The sequence below is a fragment of the Pistacia vera genome, unplaced genomic scaffold (genome assembly GCF_008641045.1).
Source record: "Pistacia vera cultivar Batoury unplaced genomic scaffold, PisVer_v2 Contig4, whole genome shotgun sequence".
NCBI classification, from domain to species: Eukaryota; Viridiplantae; Streptophyta; class Magnoliopsida; order Sapindales; family Anacardiaceae; genus Pistacia; species Pistacia vera.
Genome location: NW_022196223.1, coordinates 6,001 through 21,411, shown reverse-complemented (window position 1 = coordinate 21,411; position 15,411 = coordinate 6,001). Strand labels below are relative to the sequence as shown.

At 37.8% G+C, this 15,411-nt stretch overlaps 1 non-coding gene across 1 annotated transcript; it reads left to right on the top strand.

The window, feature by feature from the left end:
- Window positions 1–15,101: 15,101 nt before the first annotated feature.
- On the top strand, window positions 15,102–15,208 carry LOC116141512. Its single transcript, XR_004129813.1, has one exon. It is a non-coding gene; the product is annotated as a small nucleolar RNA R71 (small nucleolar RNA).
- The last annotated feature ends 203 nt before the right edge of the window (window positions 15,209–15,411 follow it).

Below are 15,411 nucleotides of genomic sequence, written 5' to 3'. Positions count from 1 at the left end.
TCAAAACTGTTTTCCTGAACGGAAACCTGAGGAGGATGTGTACATGACACAACCTGATGGTTTCGTTCTGATAGTCAAACCAAAGGTATGCAAGTTACAGAGATCCATTTAGGACTCAAGCAAGCTTCAAGGAGTTGGAACATTCGTTTGATGAAGCCATAAAAGAATTCGGTTTTATCAAGAACGAAGATGAACCCTGTGTTTACAGAAAGTGAGTGGGAGCGCAGTAGCATTCCTAGTGTTGTATGTCGATGACATACAATAGATCGGGAATGATATCCCGAATTGCAGTCGGTAAAGACTTGGTTATCCAAGTGCTTCCCATGAAGGACTAGGGGAAACAGCCTACATCCTTGGAATAAAGATCTATCGTGATAGATCGTGTAGGATGCTCAAACTAAGTCAATCATAGACAAGGTACTGAACACATTCAGTATAGAAAAATCCAATAAGGGATTTCTTCTGATGGCATATGATGTCTATCTCTGTAAGGATTGTGTCTTTAACCATACAATGAGAGAGATAGAATGAAGAGGATCCCACATGCTTTAGCAAGTGGATCCATCTTATATGTTCAGATTGATATCTAATGTGCATTCAGCATTTGTAATGGATGTCAATCAGGCTCGAGTGAGCAATATGTTATGTACTAGATGTGTCATGTGCATTCAGCACTAGTAGGATATCAACTAAATCAAGTGAATGACACTGGGTGAGTGTCAAGGACATTCTTAAGTGCTTGAAAAGGGCTTAAGATATTATATCTTGGATTATGAGAGAAAGATGAGCTCACTGTAAGAGAATACAGTGACGCTATTTCCAAACAGGAAAACGATGATTATAGTTCGCAATTTGGGATTACACATTTTGTCTCAATATAACTGCAGTGAGCTGCAGAGCTCAAATTGGTGTACTGCAGTGGATTCTACAATTGATGCTAAGTGTACCGCATTTTTAATGCAGCCGTGTAGGGGTTTGGATCAAGAAGTTCATTACTGAACTTGATGTGATTTCAGACATTGCTAATCCCGTATAGTTGTAATGCGATAACAATGGAGCCATTGTTGTGGCTGAGGAATCCACGGTCTCACCAGTAATCCAAACACTTACTTAGTTGATTCAATCTGATCTGAGGATCGATATGAAAGGGAATGTGCAGATTTGCAGAATACCTACCAACCCACTATTAAGTTTCTGTTGTAGCGAAGCATGATGGCACTTGGGTCATTCAGATGAGTGCATGATGACTAGCTATAGTGCAGGCACTTGGGTCATTCAGTGTTGAGGGCATGAATGATTGGCTATAGTGCAAGTGGGAGATTGTTAGAGTAGATGCCCTAGAGCCAATCAATTATGTAGAATTGACTCTTTGAATAATGTTCATAATCAATAAAAGGCATTTTATTCTATATCGCGTAAATCATTATTATTGCAATATGATTGATATATGTCCTTAGAATGGTAGAGCCGTGAGAGGGTATCAAGTGTTTCAAATCTTGATAGTGAGAACCCTATGAGCACTAGGTGGCATTCTAGAAACGTCCGTAGCCCCAGTATATTCTGAACTAAGGGCACAGATAATACGGTAAGGCTATCATAGTGTTGAACGACCCTGTCGAAAGGCAGTGACTGATCCACTTGTCAAGGTTGTTTGGTGACAACCTGTGCAACATATGGTGTTTGTTGTAGGCGATTACACCACAATAAGTTCACTGGACTGACCCACCGAGGATTCCATATGGATGGTAACCCAGTGTCTATGGAACAAATCCTCTAACGAATGGTGGTGCATGTGATCCTTAGACTTGAGACACGGAGCGCCTTGTGCACCGATTGGTGTAGTTTGACACTAGCCTAACGCAGTTCTTTTCAGAGCTGTCAATACGGTGGTGATTGGCTGCATCAAGGAGTGTATCAAGACTATGGTGGATGACAGAGGATTCATCACTCGGGTACGGGAGAAAGTTATCTCACGGCGCAATTCAGTATATGGCAATGACACTAAAACTGTGGCCACAGTGGGATTGAGTTGTTGCTCTATCCAGTTTATAAACGGGTCATTGGTCCAGAAACTGAATAAATAATATCGAGAGTAACCGAAGGTTGACACTATTTCTGTGCCTTCGTCTCGTCGAGATAACGTGATGAAAGGATCGAATTGCACGTAACCATAGTCGTGACAGGTAGCTACTTTGCTGAATCCGAATCTATCGGGTGGCCATGATGCCTTGCTAGGGGCCAATCTTGGTCTGTGTATTAGTGAGACGATTAATTGGTGTTAATCGCAATACTATACACTGCCGATATGATGAGGAGCCTAAGGGTCACACACATAGAAGACAATTTAAGATGCAAGAAGAAAGAAGGGCGTTTCATCTTTTAAGGCGAAAGGGTATTTTGGTAATTTCACAGTGCAATTAAATTTGCTGGAGTCGTAGCCTTTATTTAATTTGTTAGAAAAATTAAATAAGTGAACTTACGTTTAAATATGTCACACATATTTAAATATATTATCATTATTGTTAAATTTTAATATATATATTTAAATATATTAATTGATTTTAATTGAGATAATGATGGAAATAAATAAATCAAATTGGAGGTGTTTGGCAACATGGGGCGTTGGGTTGGAGCCCAAGCCTATTCCGTATGGATTAGGGCAAATTGTTTTTAAATATAAAAGGAAAAGTGTGTGATTTTGAAGTAAGAGTTTTTCTTTGAAAACAAAAATACACAGCAGCCCTCTTTGATCTCACTCCCACGGCAGTAACTTTTGAGCCTAAAATCAATTCAATTGATTTTTGTTTTCATCTAATCTTGAAGCCAAAGAGGATCTAGCAAATCCCTCTTTGGTTCTTTGAGATTGTCTTCGTGTGGACTACGCAGGTTCGATCCTACACTTGGATCGGTAGCAAACGTTCGTCGACAAATTTGGAGGAGCCTAACGTGGTTTGTTTTCTTAACTCATGTTGATATTTATGCAGATTTTTTATATAAATTGTAAATCATACCCTTGATCGGCTCATGTAAATGATCCTGTTATTTTTTTTATTTCCGCTGCGTATACGGGACCGTTTACTAACAGTAGTCTTGTGAGGGTTTCCAGCGATGATACCCACAAACATCCAAACCTAACCTCACCTAGACTCAAAACTAAAACTCAAACCAACATTTTAGGATCCATAATATAATTGTCTAAAAATTGTGTCAATGGAACAAATTGAATAATTAACAACACGCAAATAGAAAAATAAGCGATTCAACTGACACTTTTTGTTATTGACTCTCTCATAATCATTCACAAACCATTCATCCAAAAACCCAAATGATTTTATGCATAGCTTTCATAGGCAAAGTAAGAAAAAAAAAAAAACAAATGTACAATCAAACTCCATAGGCTCACTTTTCAAACCACTCTCCACTAATGTGGAATCCAATCACTACCTCGGATCATTAGGTCTTTATCATGGTTGTAACGTTAGGCTAGGGTAATGGTTTATGAAAGAACGGAAAGGAAATTTAACAAAATGTAAGAGACTTAATATTTTACAGTAAATGACCATGAACAATCTCCTATTTGCTTCCCTTCTCATTCACCCTCTACTCTTTCACATTGATTGAACTCTTCCTTCCAACATTAGCACAACTTGGGCTCCCTCAGTCATGCGGCTCCTAAACAACACACTCAACACCTTGTACCTCTCATGTCGAGCATTTCCTTCGAAAAGCTCCTTGAGGTGCAGAATAATGGCAGCAGTGTCCATATTCTCATGATGCGTTTGCAGCTCAGGTGTCATCGATCCTAGCATAAGGCATTGAACGCTATCAGCATCATCAAGGAACTTTTGGTTGTTAGGAAGCGATCCATTTACACAGTAGAAAACAAAAACTTTTAACAATACAGACATTCCATAGGACAAGATCAGGGTACAAATTTACAGTTTATATCAAAATAAGAATCTATAGAAAATTAATCTAGAGTTCAAGAAATCATACGCATGTTTGGAGGCTCCTCCAAGTTGTCTCTGAATGTATTTTGCTACTGACCCAAGTGTAGGATCGAATCGACGTAGTCCACACGAAGATAATCGCAGGGGACTAAAGAAGGATTTGGTAGATCCTCTTTAGCCTTAAGAAACAAGAAGAAATGAAGAGTATTTGATTTTTCAATCAAACATGAATTCTGGCGTGAGAGAGAGGAAAAAGGGGCTGTGTGTTTTGACTTTTTCAATCAATGAGTGAAATGAAAATCTCTTACCTTTTACAAATAAAACTTTTCTTTTATAGTAATATTTTAATTGCCCTATTCCCTTATGGAATAGGCTTGGGCTCCAACCCAAACACCCATTGTTTCCAAACACTCCAATTAGATATTTATTTTATTTCATCATTATCTCAATTAATATATATTTAATATATATATTAACATTTAGCAATAATGATAATTTATTTAAATATATGCGAACACATATTTAAACGTAATTTCACTTATTTAATTTTTCTTACAAATTAAATTAAGGCTACGACCTTAGCAAATTTAATTGCACTGTGAAAATACCAAAATATCCTTTCACCTAAAAAGATGAAAATGCCCTTCTAACTTCCTCGCTCTTAAATTATCTTCTATGTGTGTGACACATAGGCTCCTCATCATACCGGTAATGTATAGTATCGCGATTAACACCAATTAATCGTCTCACTAAACACAAACCAAGATTGGCCCCTAGTAGGGCATCATGGCCACCCAATAGATTCGGATTCAGCAAAGTAGCTACCTGTCAACGATATGGTTACTGTACAATTCGATCCTTTCGTCATCTGTTATCTCGACGAGACCGAGGCATAGAAATAGTGTCAACTTTGGTTACTCTCGATATTGTGTATTCAGTTACTAGACCAATGACCTGTATTATAAACTGGATAGAGAAACTGTTAGTAAACAGTCCCGTATACGCAGCGGAAACAAAAATAATATAACTCAGGGATCGTTTACATGAGCCAAGATCAAGGGTATGATTTTACAATTTATATTAAATAAAATCTGCATAAATATTCAACATGAGTTTAAAGAAACAAATGCACGTTGGAGGCTCCTCCAAATTTGTCGACGAATGTTTTGCTATCGATCCAAGTGTAGGATCGAACCTGTGTAGTCCACATGAAGACAATCTTAAAAGAACCAAAGAGGGATTTGCTAGATCCTCTTTGGCTTCAAGATTAAGAAGAAAACAAAATCAATTGAATTGATTTCAGGCTTAAAAGTGTTACTGCCGTGGGAGTGCTTTTCCAAAAGGGGCTGTGTGTTTTTTTTTTCAAAAGAAAAACCTCTTAATTAAAAATCACACACTTTTTCCTTTTATATTTAAAAAACAATTTGCCCTAATCCCATACGGAATAGGCTTGGGCTCCAACCCAAACGCCCCATGTTGCCAAACACTCCCAATTTGATTTATTTTATTTTCCATCATTATCTCAATTAAAATCAATTAATATATATATATAATATGTATTAACATTTAATTATTAATAATAATTCATTTAAATATATGCACACATATATTTAAATATAATCTCATTAATTTTAATTTTAATATTAAAATTAAATACAGGCAACAACCTCAGCAAATTTAATTGCACTATGAAATTACCAAAATACCCTTTCGCCTTAAAAGACGAAAACGCCCTTCTTTCTTCTTGCATCTTAAATTGTCTTCTATGTGTGTGACCCTTAGGCTCCTCATCATATCGGCAGTGTATAGTATTGCGATTAACACCAATTAATCGTCTCACTAATACACAAGACCAAGATTGGCCCCTAGCAAGGCATCATGGCCACCCGATAGATCAGATTCAGCAAAGTAGCTACCTGTCAACGATATGGTTACCGTGCAATTTGATCCTTTCATCATACGTTATCTCGACGAGACGAAGGCATAGAAATAGTGTCAACCTTCGGTTACTCTCGATATTATTTATTCAGTTTCTGGACCAATGACCCGCATTATAAACTGGATAAAGTAACAACTCAATCCCACTGTGGCCACAGTTTTAGTGTCATTGCCATTTACTGAATTACACCATGAGATAACTTCTCCCATTCTCGAGAGTGATGAATCCTCTATCTATCCACCATAGTCTTGATACACTCCTTGATACCGCTAATCGCTACCGTACTAACAACTCTAAATAGAACTGTGTTAAGCTAGTGTCAAACTATACCAATCGGAGCACAAGGCACTCCGATGATCTCAAGTCTAAGGATCACATGCACCACCATTTGTTAGAGGATTTGTTCCATAGACACTAGGGTTACCATCCATATGGAATCCTCTGGTTGGTCAGTCCAATGAACTTGTTGTGGTGTATTCGCCTACAGCAAGCACTCATGTGTTGCACCAGGTTGTCACCAAATAACCTTGACAAGTGAGATCAGTCACTGCCTTTTGACAGGGTCGTCCAACACTATGATAGTCTTACCGTATTATCTGTGCCCTTACTTCAAAATAATACTAGGGCTACGGACGTTTCTAGAATGGCCACCATATGTGCTCATAGGGTTCTCACTGTCAAGATTTGAAACACTTGATACCCTCGTCACGGTTCTACCATTCTAAGGACATATATCAATACATATTGCAATAATAATGATTTACACGATATAGAATAAAATGCCTTTTTATCTTTGATTAATGAACATTATTACAAAGAGTCAATTCTACAATAATTGATTGGCTCTAGGGCATCTACTCTAACATTGGTAAGTGTCATTTACTTCCTAAGTGGCATCAGGATCAGGCTCAGCCATATATGGCTTATCAAGGATACACAATTTCTTTTTGGAGTCCAGTATAATCCAAAGATTTCGATACTAGTTTGAGAAATTGGATCCATCCAGCTTGTACTCTTTCTCGATTATCGGTCGCAGGTTCATAATGCCCATTTTTGTGAATCTATAATTGCAGAAAAGTAAAAGTCATTATAATGCTCAGTATTATTTAATATGGTCTTTTATTAACACGCTCCCACTATTTTCCTCAAGTCAATAGCCCTCACTATTAACTCGAGAAAGCTCGATGGCTTTCCCAGTGGACTGAGATCCCATCTAGCTCATTTCAAACCTTCGCTTTGGCGAACAAGCCAAAACGGGTTGATTAGGTAGGCCAAAAAACTCAATTCACACCAGTTGATAGCTCCCATTATCAACCTCAAATGTGAAGCAAGCCAACAAGCCAACAAACCAATCAAACAATCCAACGGCCTAGCCATCGTCCTCAAGTGTGATTCTCAGTATCAGTAGAGTGGACACTACATGTCGCCACATACACACAACATGTGCATTTCTCTACTATGCCTATGACGTGCTTATTAACCTTCGCTTTGGTGAACAAACAAAACACATCATTTTAAGTCAACCCATCACCATTACGGAAAACTCCAATGAAATTTAACCTCCCACTGGTAGAAATGTATCCTTCGCTTTGGCGAACAAGGTTTCGATGAACCATGGTTTGATTAAACCCATGGTGATGGAAGGCTTACACATGACTTAATAGTCTCACAATTTTTACCTTTGTTAGAATGACATCGGTTGGCATGTTGTGAAACATTCAACCTTAGCATGCATTCTAAGCAAAATGTAAACGTGTCGGTACATGGCCTAGCTAAAACCGATTTCCTCGAGCCTAGAGGAATCGGTGGGTCACCTAGGGGTCCTACAATAAATATCTTGAGTCTTCAAGTATGATTGCATCGTCCTTCCTCTGTCTTCAAGTACATTACAAAATACATCATTCTAAATTTACAGTGAAATTAATCTTAAACTAATTTTACATCAATAAATTTAGAAACCTTGATTCACATTTGATGCGTTGTTACTACAACATGCAATAATAGCAAGTGCACTAGTCGCACGAAGTAATAGAGTGGTGAGTGAGTATCGTTCCCACAAGGATTGATTGTTAAGCACTAATTTTCCTAAGTGTTTTTCAAGTTGGAGAAACTGAATTTGTTTGGATTAATGGGAGAGATTAAAACTAAAACTAAAATAAAACTTACTAAGTATTAAAAGCTAATTAATGAGAGCAAGAATTAAAAGCAAGAGTAATATCAATTTAACAAAAGGTTAGGGTTTTGACTTCATTCGGACTCTATGAATGGATTTTACGAATTATGCTATTTTCACACTCACATGCACAGATTGTAAATCGAATTCTCTAAGATGTCAAACATACCTTCTCAGGCTATGAATTCCTACTTTTCCCTATTAAACTTCCACACCCAAAAATTTGAAGAATAATAGATCCAAGTTCATTAAGCCAATGGAATCCTAGATTGATTTCATTGATTCTCAAATCTATCTCTAGCATTCAATACTATAATGGTGATTACCCAAGAAGTTTAATATGATTCATCTCTCAATCTCATCATATTCATCAAATAAAATCAATAAAAATGGAATAACCACACAATATGTGCAATAGAATATCAAAATAACAATAATCAATTGATTAACCCATAGAAATCCGAGTTACATCAAAACCCTAACCCAAAATGGGTTAGTTCATAACTAAATCAACACAAACAGCAAGAAAAACAATAAACACAATATTCAACATATTGAAATGTAGAGAAAAGAGTAGAGATCTCCTCTAGTTGAAGAATCCGCAAGATTCAAGCTCAAATCTTCTCTCTAAAGGTCAAATCTATTCAAAACTCAATGAAAACCAGACGAACCCCCTTAAAATGGTAAGGTTTCTCTTAAATACCTCACCCAAAAGACCTAAAATTTTCCTAAATTAAATTGTGCATTTTGGAGAAAACTAAAATTCATAGACTTCGCCGCGACAAAGAAAGAATTTCGCCGCGGCGACGAGGTAAATTGGACTCTCGTGCTTAACTTCTTTCGCCTTGGCGAACCTTCATGAAGAATTCTGAAATTACAGAATTGCCCTCTGCTTGCTTCTTTACTTGAATCTTTGATCTTCGATGCTCTCCCATGGGAACAAGCTTCATAGTGATTCAATTTGCTTCCAAACTCTCCCAAATTCTGAGGTCCGCTTACTTCTAGGTGCAGAAACTCCAATTCGCTCATTATTTGCTCAAAATGTCCATTTTGGCCTACAACACAAAATGTATAGAATTAAGTAGCAATTTAGGCATAAATGAACTAAGAAGTATCTAAAATCCGGCCAAAAAGCCTAATTAAAACAGTATAATTCTAGGATTATCAAATACCCCCAAACTAAAGACATGCTCGTCCCCAAGCATCAGGTACAAAACACAAAGAAAGAAAAACAACAAACAACCAAAAATACAAAACAACAAAACTGAAAACGAACAAACAAAAATTAGACTCAAACTCAACATAAGAATTGCCTAGAATTTACACAAGTCTCAAAAGTTAGTTGGAAAATTATTACTATAAAATGTTTAACACTCCAAGAAGTTATAAGCTGCATTGACTAACTTTCTCTCTTGGTCCCCCTAGTAGGTGATCCCCACTTCAGTCCACATTCCAACTTCTCGGATTATTTTATGCAGAAATACAAAGTTTATTAAATGGCGGTAGACTCCATAAGCCTAAGTATCGAACTACTCTCCACTAATGAGGATTAGACATTACTAAAGATCAAAAGGTCTTTATAGGCTTATAACGTTAGGCTTGGTTAGTGGGCTTCAAAGGAAAGGAAAGGATAAACGAACAAGAGAACTCAGTTTCCTTAAAGCAAACACTAAGACTTAATCAACTTCCACTTTCTTTCTTGACCATCACTCAAGATGTTATCCATTTTACAACCCTCAACCATGTACAATTCTTATTTTTGCTACTGCAATGTAGTTCTCGAAATGAAACTTTTTTTTTTTTTTTTAAATAACAATAATCAATTTGAGGTTAACTACTTCTCTTATTCTTCTTGCCCTTCTCATAACCCCCGAACTATTCTTTTAGTTCATTCACACAACTCTTCTAGCTCTTTGTGTTTGCATTAAGTTTAGAATTCTCTTAAAGGTTGCGGACGTGTTTAGGGAAAAAGGTTTTGGGCGTTATTGGTTTCACAAGAAAAATAAGGCAACGATGATTTCATAAGGCTCAAATGGGTCACTAAGGATAAAATTCATGGTCGGTTGGAAAGGCTCAAACGTTCCGAAAACTGCATAAATCACTTCCTTAATAATGTCTATTCCTAGAATTTTGCCTCAAGCACTTCTCAAGTAGGTTCTAGAGTCCACCAACATTATCAAGACTTTACCAAACCACATAAAATGAATCTAAGCATGCCGAAATAATGAAAATGATGGTTGAACCACTCAACAAACCTCAAGCAAAATTCAGTCAATCAACATAAATTTGAAGCAATGCTTAACATTTTTCAACAATAAAATCCCAACAATCCTATTCTCATCATAGACTTATGTAATTCATCATTGGCATACACAACAAAACATGAAAATAAAATAAACACAAATAAAAAAATTTCAAATTTTTCCTACCCCCAAACTAAAGATGAAATTGTCCCTAGTGTCACATTATGCATGAATTAGGAATAGAAAAACAAAATCTACAAAGGTACGAGATAGTTCCCTGATTAATCCGTGAAGTTGAAGTTTCGCTCAACAACATGCTCACTCGGTCCTTGGCTTTCTCATCACCATAATCTGTAAAAACAATTGAAATACTGTGGTGTCCACTGTGTTAGAAAAGTTCACTGACTAATATGAAAATATTATAATCCTAATCTCGCCTTTACAACTACTAGGAAATTAAAACAAAATTTAAACCATCCAAAACAAAAAGCAATTTAGTTCAATGTTCGAAATGAAATACAAAAACAACTAAAACAAAGAAAATAAAATACAGAACAGGTGTTCAGGTTTATTCTTCGGCCTCCTCCTCTCCCTCGATATCGTCCTCTTCTGAGTCGAAGCCCAGCCATTCAACTGAATCCTAGTCTTCCCATTGGAATTCCGAAGTATCAATGTCGAGCTTGTTCCAGCAGCTCTGCTGCAGATTATAAATCATCCTGGTCTGCTCTGCCAGCCAACCTTGACATCGCTCCATCCGCTTCATCTTACCCATCATCTTCTGCAACAACTCTTTCATTGTGGCTGTTGAACTAGATGAGGTTGCAGCTACTGTGGTTCTTCTTCTTTTGGTTCCAGATCTGGGCACTTCACCGGCTGGACATTCAAGATGCTTGTGATAGTAAGCTGTGTCGAGAACTGAGGCAACATGGATAAGTGGCTCATTATCAGTTGCCTCGACTCCTGCTCGAGTGAACAATTCTGTAATGAGATGTGGGAAAGGGAAACTCCTTCACCCTGGTTGGCTGCATTCTGAATGTTAGTCAAAATAATGTTTCCCACATCCATTCTCTTTCTTATGGCAATAGAATAGAGCAATAATGCCTTCTCATAAGTCACTGTGCTATAGTGCGTCTCCGGCATCATCCACGCACAAATAAAGTACTGCCACAACTGAGACACCGATGTCAAATTAGTTCCCTTAATGCTCGTCCTGCCCTTCTTCGAAATCTCCCAAGTGGTATCCGGTTTAGCTATAGCCTAAAGGATCACCTCATCTTTAAACTGTGTCTTCATAAATGCCTCATACTCATAATTGTCAATGTAAGGCAAGTTATAAAACTCATTGATGACCTTCACATCAAATGCCACATCAGTACCCCTTACAAACACAAAACCAAGATCACACTTAGGGAGTTTGGCATAAAACTCTCTCATTATCGACTCTACGGCCGCATGTGTAGGTTCACCCATAAACAAATCCTAACGTCTCCCTCGACTCCACTCCTTAGCCTGGCTCGCGATCAATCCATGCTCAGCAATAAATCCCTTATCTTTCCTTTGGATTGCCCCTTCATATCGTTTCCGAGCCTTGTCATTCACAAATTGGTTGTCCACTTTTTTTCCTTTTCCTTTACCCTTGGATTGTGCTTTGAGCAGCATTTTCTCAACTTACAAATCAACTCAATAATTCAACTCTAAGCACCCTACAAACAGCCACAATCAATCCTACAAAAACACCACAGTTCCAAAAATCATACCTAGACCTCCAAACTTTGATTCTTCCAAACTTCACAAAACACTCCCAAAATTCAAACCCAAACTCCTCAACACCACACAATTCACAATCCACACTTCTCAAACAAAATCAAAGCACAATAATACTAAAAATCCACAACTCAATCAACAATCAAAATTTTCAAATCTACAACTTTAAACTCGAAATTGCACAATTAAAATCTTAGGGAACTTGAAATCTTACCAAAACTAGGAAGTATTCACCACCAATTTAGCCAAAATCAGCCTAGATCGCAAAGTCCCCAAATTTTGAAAACCAAGGGTTTCCAAAATCTTTCTCAATTTTTCGTAAAAATTCTTGCTAAAACGAGTTCATTTAGTGTTTGGGAGAGTTTAGGAGTTAGGAGAAGTGATGGGAATTCACTGGAAGGGCTCAAGATTGAAGGTGGGAATGTTTGCTATCGAATGTGTTTGAAGTTTGTTGCGTTAAAAATAAAAAGTCACATGGGTATTTATAAAAAGCAGGTTTTGTCGCGGCGAAGTTCTTCAATCAATGAATTTTAACCTAGTCGATGTTGCAGTGAAGAAACATTCTTTGCCGTTGCTAAAAATTCCAGAGCCTACAGCGCCTTCGCCGCGGCGAATTTTCCTTAGTTAAAATTTGCTCAACTCTTTCTGCCACGACGAAGGAACTTTTGTCGCTGTGGCGAAAAATTACAGAGAAAATGGCACCTCGGCGAAGAATAATTTTCACTGCGGTGAAGTCTGGGACTTTTCAACTTCAGTTTTGTGCAATATGTGCTTCGCCGCAGCGAAAACTGGAAATTTTTTCCTTTTCGCCTTAGTTCGAAAATTCACCTGAAACACTCAAAAACACACAAAATCCAAATCATTCTAAATCATACTAAAACTAAACAATTTCAAATAACAAATAATTGAAAAACAATTGAAACACTTGGGTTGCCTCCCAAGAAGCGCTTGTTTATAGTTGAAAGCTCAACTTTCTCAAGTTCTTATGTCAATCCGGACTATCCAAATACATCAACTCCCAAGCATTGTCCTTGCACCGAGGCTTCAATTGTTGATGATTTTTGTTACATGGGGCCTTTGTTGAGAGCTTAGCCACCCATTTCCATTCCTTGGTCATTCCTTTCATGGCTCGAATATTCTCATCGATAGTTTTCCACTTTCTTGACTTTTCCTCACCCTTTTTGAGCTGAGGTATCCGTCCCTTGTGAAAACACATGCTTGGTTGTGGCCCATCTCAGAATGGTGTAAAAAATTATGGGTTGTGGTCCTCCTCCTTGAATTGCCTAGACTTGACCGTGCATCCTTTAATTGACGAATTAGTATCATTAAGTTGGGACATTTCAATTGTTGGCTGACCCACCGAGTCAATTTTGAAACATGACTCTTGCTTCAGTGGAACTTTCAGAGACTCGAGGACATTGAATGTCACTTGCTCATCTTCCATCCTCATGATCAACTTCCCCTCTTGAACATCAATTAAAGCTCTTCCGGTAGCCAGAAATGGTCATCCCAGGATGAGAGGAATCTCTTTATCTTCTTCCATATCCAACACAAAGAATTCTACTGGAAAAATAAATTTGTCCACCTTAATCAGCACATCTTCAACAATGCCCCTTGGATGCTTTATAGATCTATCTGTATGCTGCAAACATATGGTTGTCGGCTTCACTTCACCAATTCCTAATTTCTTGAAAACAGAAAAAGGTATAAGGTTTATGCTTGTACCTAAATCACATAAAACTCTATCAAAAGTAATGTCTCCTATAACACAAGGGATAGTAAACCTCCTTGGATCTTTGAGTTTCGGGGGCAACTTCTTCTGTAGAATGGCACTGCACTCCTCTGTAAGCATCACGGTTTCCTCATCTTCTAGCTTCCTTTTGTTTGATAAAATTTCCTTGAGAAATTTTGCATAGATCAACATCTGTTGTAATGCATCTGCAAAAGGAATGTTAACATGCAATTTTTTAAATACATCAAGAAATTTAATGAACTGCTTATCCTGTTTTTCTTTTCTGAGCCTCTAAGGAAAAGGCACCGGAGGTGTGTGATGTGCCAACTCTGGTGGTATCTCGGGAAATGGCAATTTTTCTTTCGTTTGCTTTTGCCTCTCTTTCCTAAGACTAGTTGGTTTCTCTTCAACAATTATCTCTTCATCTACTTCCTTATCAGAATCTTCCTTTTCTTTTGGTGGGTTTCCTTCTTTCCCTGATTGTTCCACCTCTTCCAAGACTATCCCACTTCTCAAAGTTATCGCGTTCACTTGCTCTCATGGGTTAGTCACTATGTTGCTTAGTAGGGAACCCTGTGGTCTCTCATTTAACTTATCAGCCAATTGACCCACTTGTACCTCCAAGTTCCGAATGGACACCCCTTGATTTCTGAAATTCATCCTCGTCTCATTCATAAAACCTGTGGTCTCTTGCATAAACTTTCCAAACATGTCCTCCAATTTTGTCACTCTTTGCTCTCTTGGTTGATTGTTCACCCCTGCTTGGTTATTTGGCAATGCTCTTTGGTTCCATTGATTGTTTTACTGATTCTATTGGTTCTGATTGCCCCAAGACAGGTTCAGATGATTCCTCCAACCAGGATTATATGTGTTAGAGTACGGGTTGTTTGGTTGCCTTTGATTTCCTGCCAAGTAGTTAACCTGCTCCGATGATGAAGACGCTGAACCAAACGTGTTCCCCACTTGGCATGAACTGCTCACATGACCACCTGCACAAAATTCACAAATTAGTTGAGGAGCTTGAATAGAATTTACCTTCATACTTCCCAACTATTTCTGAAGTGCTGTAAGTTGGGCTAAGATGGTCGTGTATGCATCAACTTCATGAAGACCCATAGATTTCTTCGATTGCACCCTTTCATTAGGTCTTTGATAGTTGTTGCTTGTTAGAACTTCAAGCAACTCATGAGCTTCTTTAGGTGTCTTATTTTGTAGTGCTCCTCCCAAGGCTGCATCCACCATAGTTTGCACATTCACCATCAATCCACTATAAAACGTTTGGACTTGCATCCAAACTGGCAACCCATGATATGGACACCTCCTCAATAATTCTTTGTATCTCTCCCAAGCCTCATACAATGATTCCGACTCTTCCTGTAGAAACAATGTGATATCATTTCTCAGCTTTGCCGATTTTGCTGGAGGAAAGAATTTGGTCAGGAACTTCTATGCTAAATCATTCCATGTTGTGATCGTTCCTGATGGTAATGCCATTAACCATCCTTTTGCCTTATCCCTTAATGAAGACGGGAACAGTCTCAATCTGATAGCGTCATCTGACACTCCGTTTGACTTGAAAGTATCACAAATCTCCAAAAAATTGGCAATGT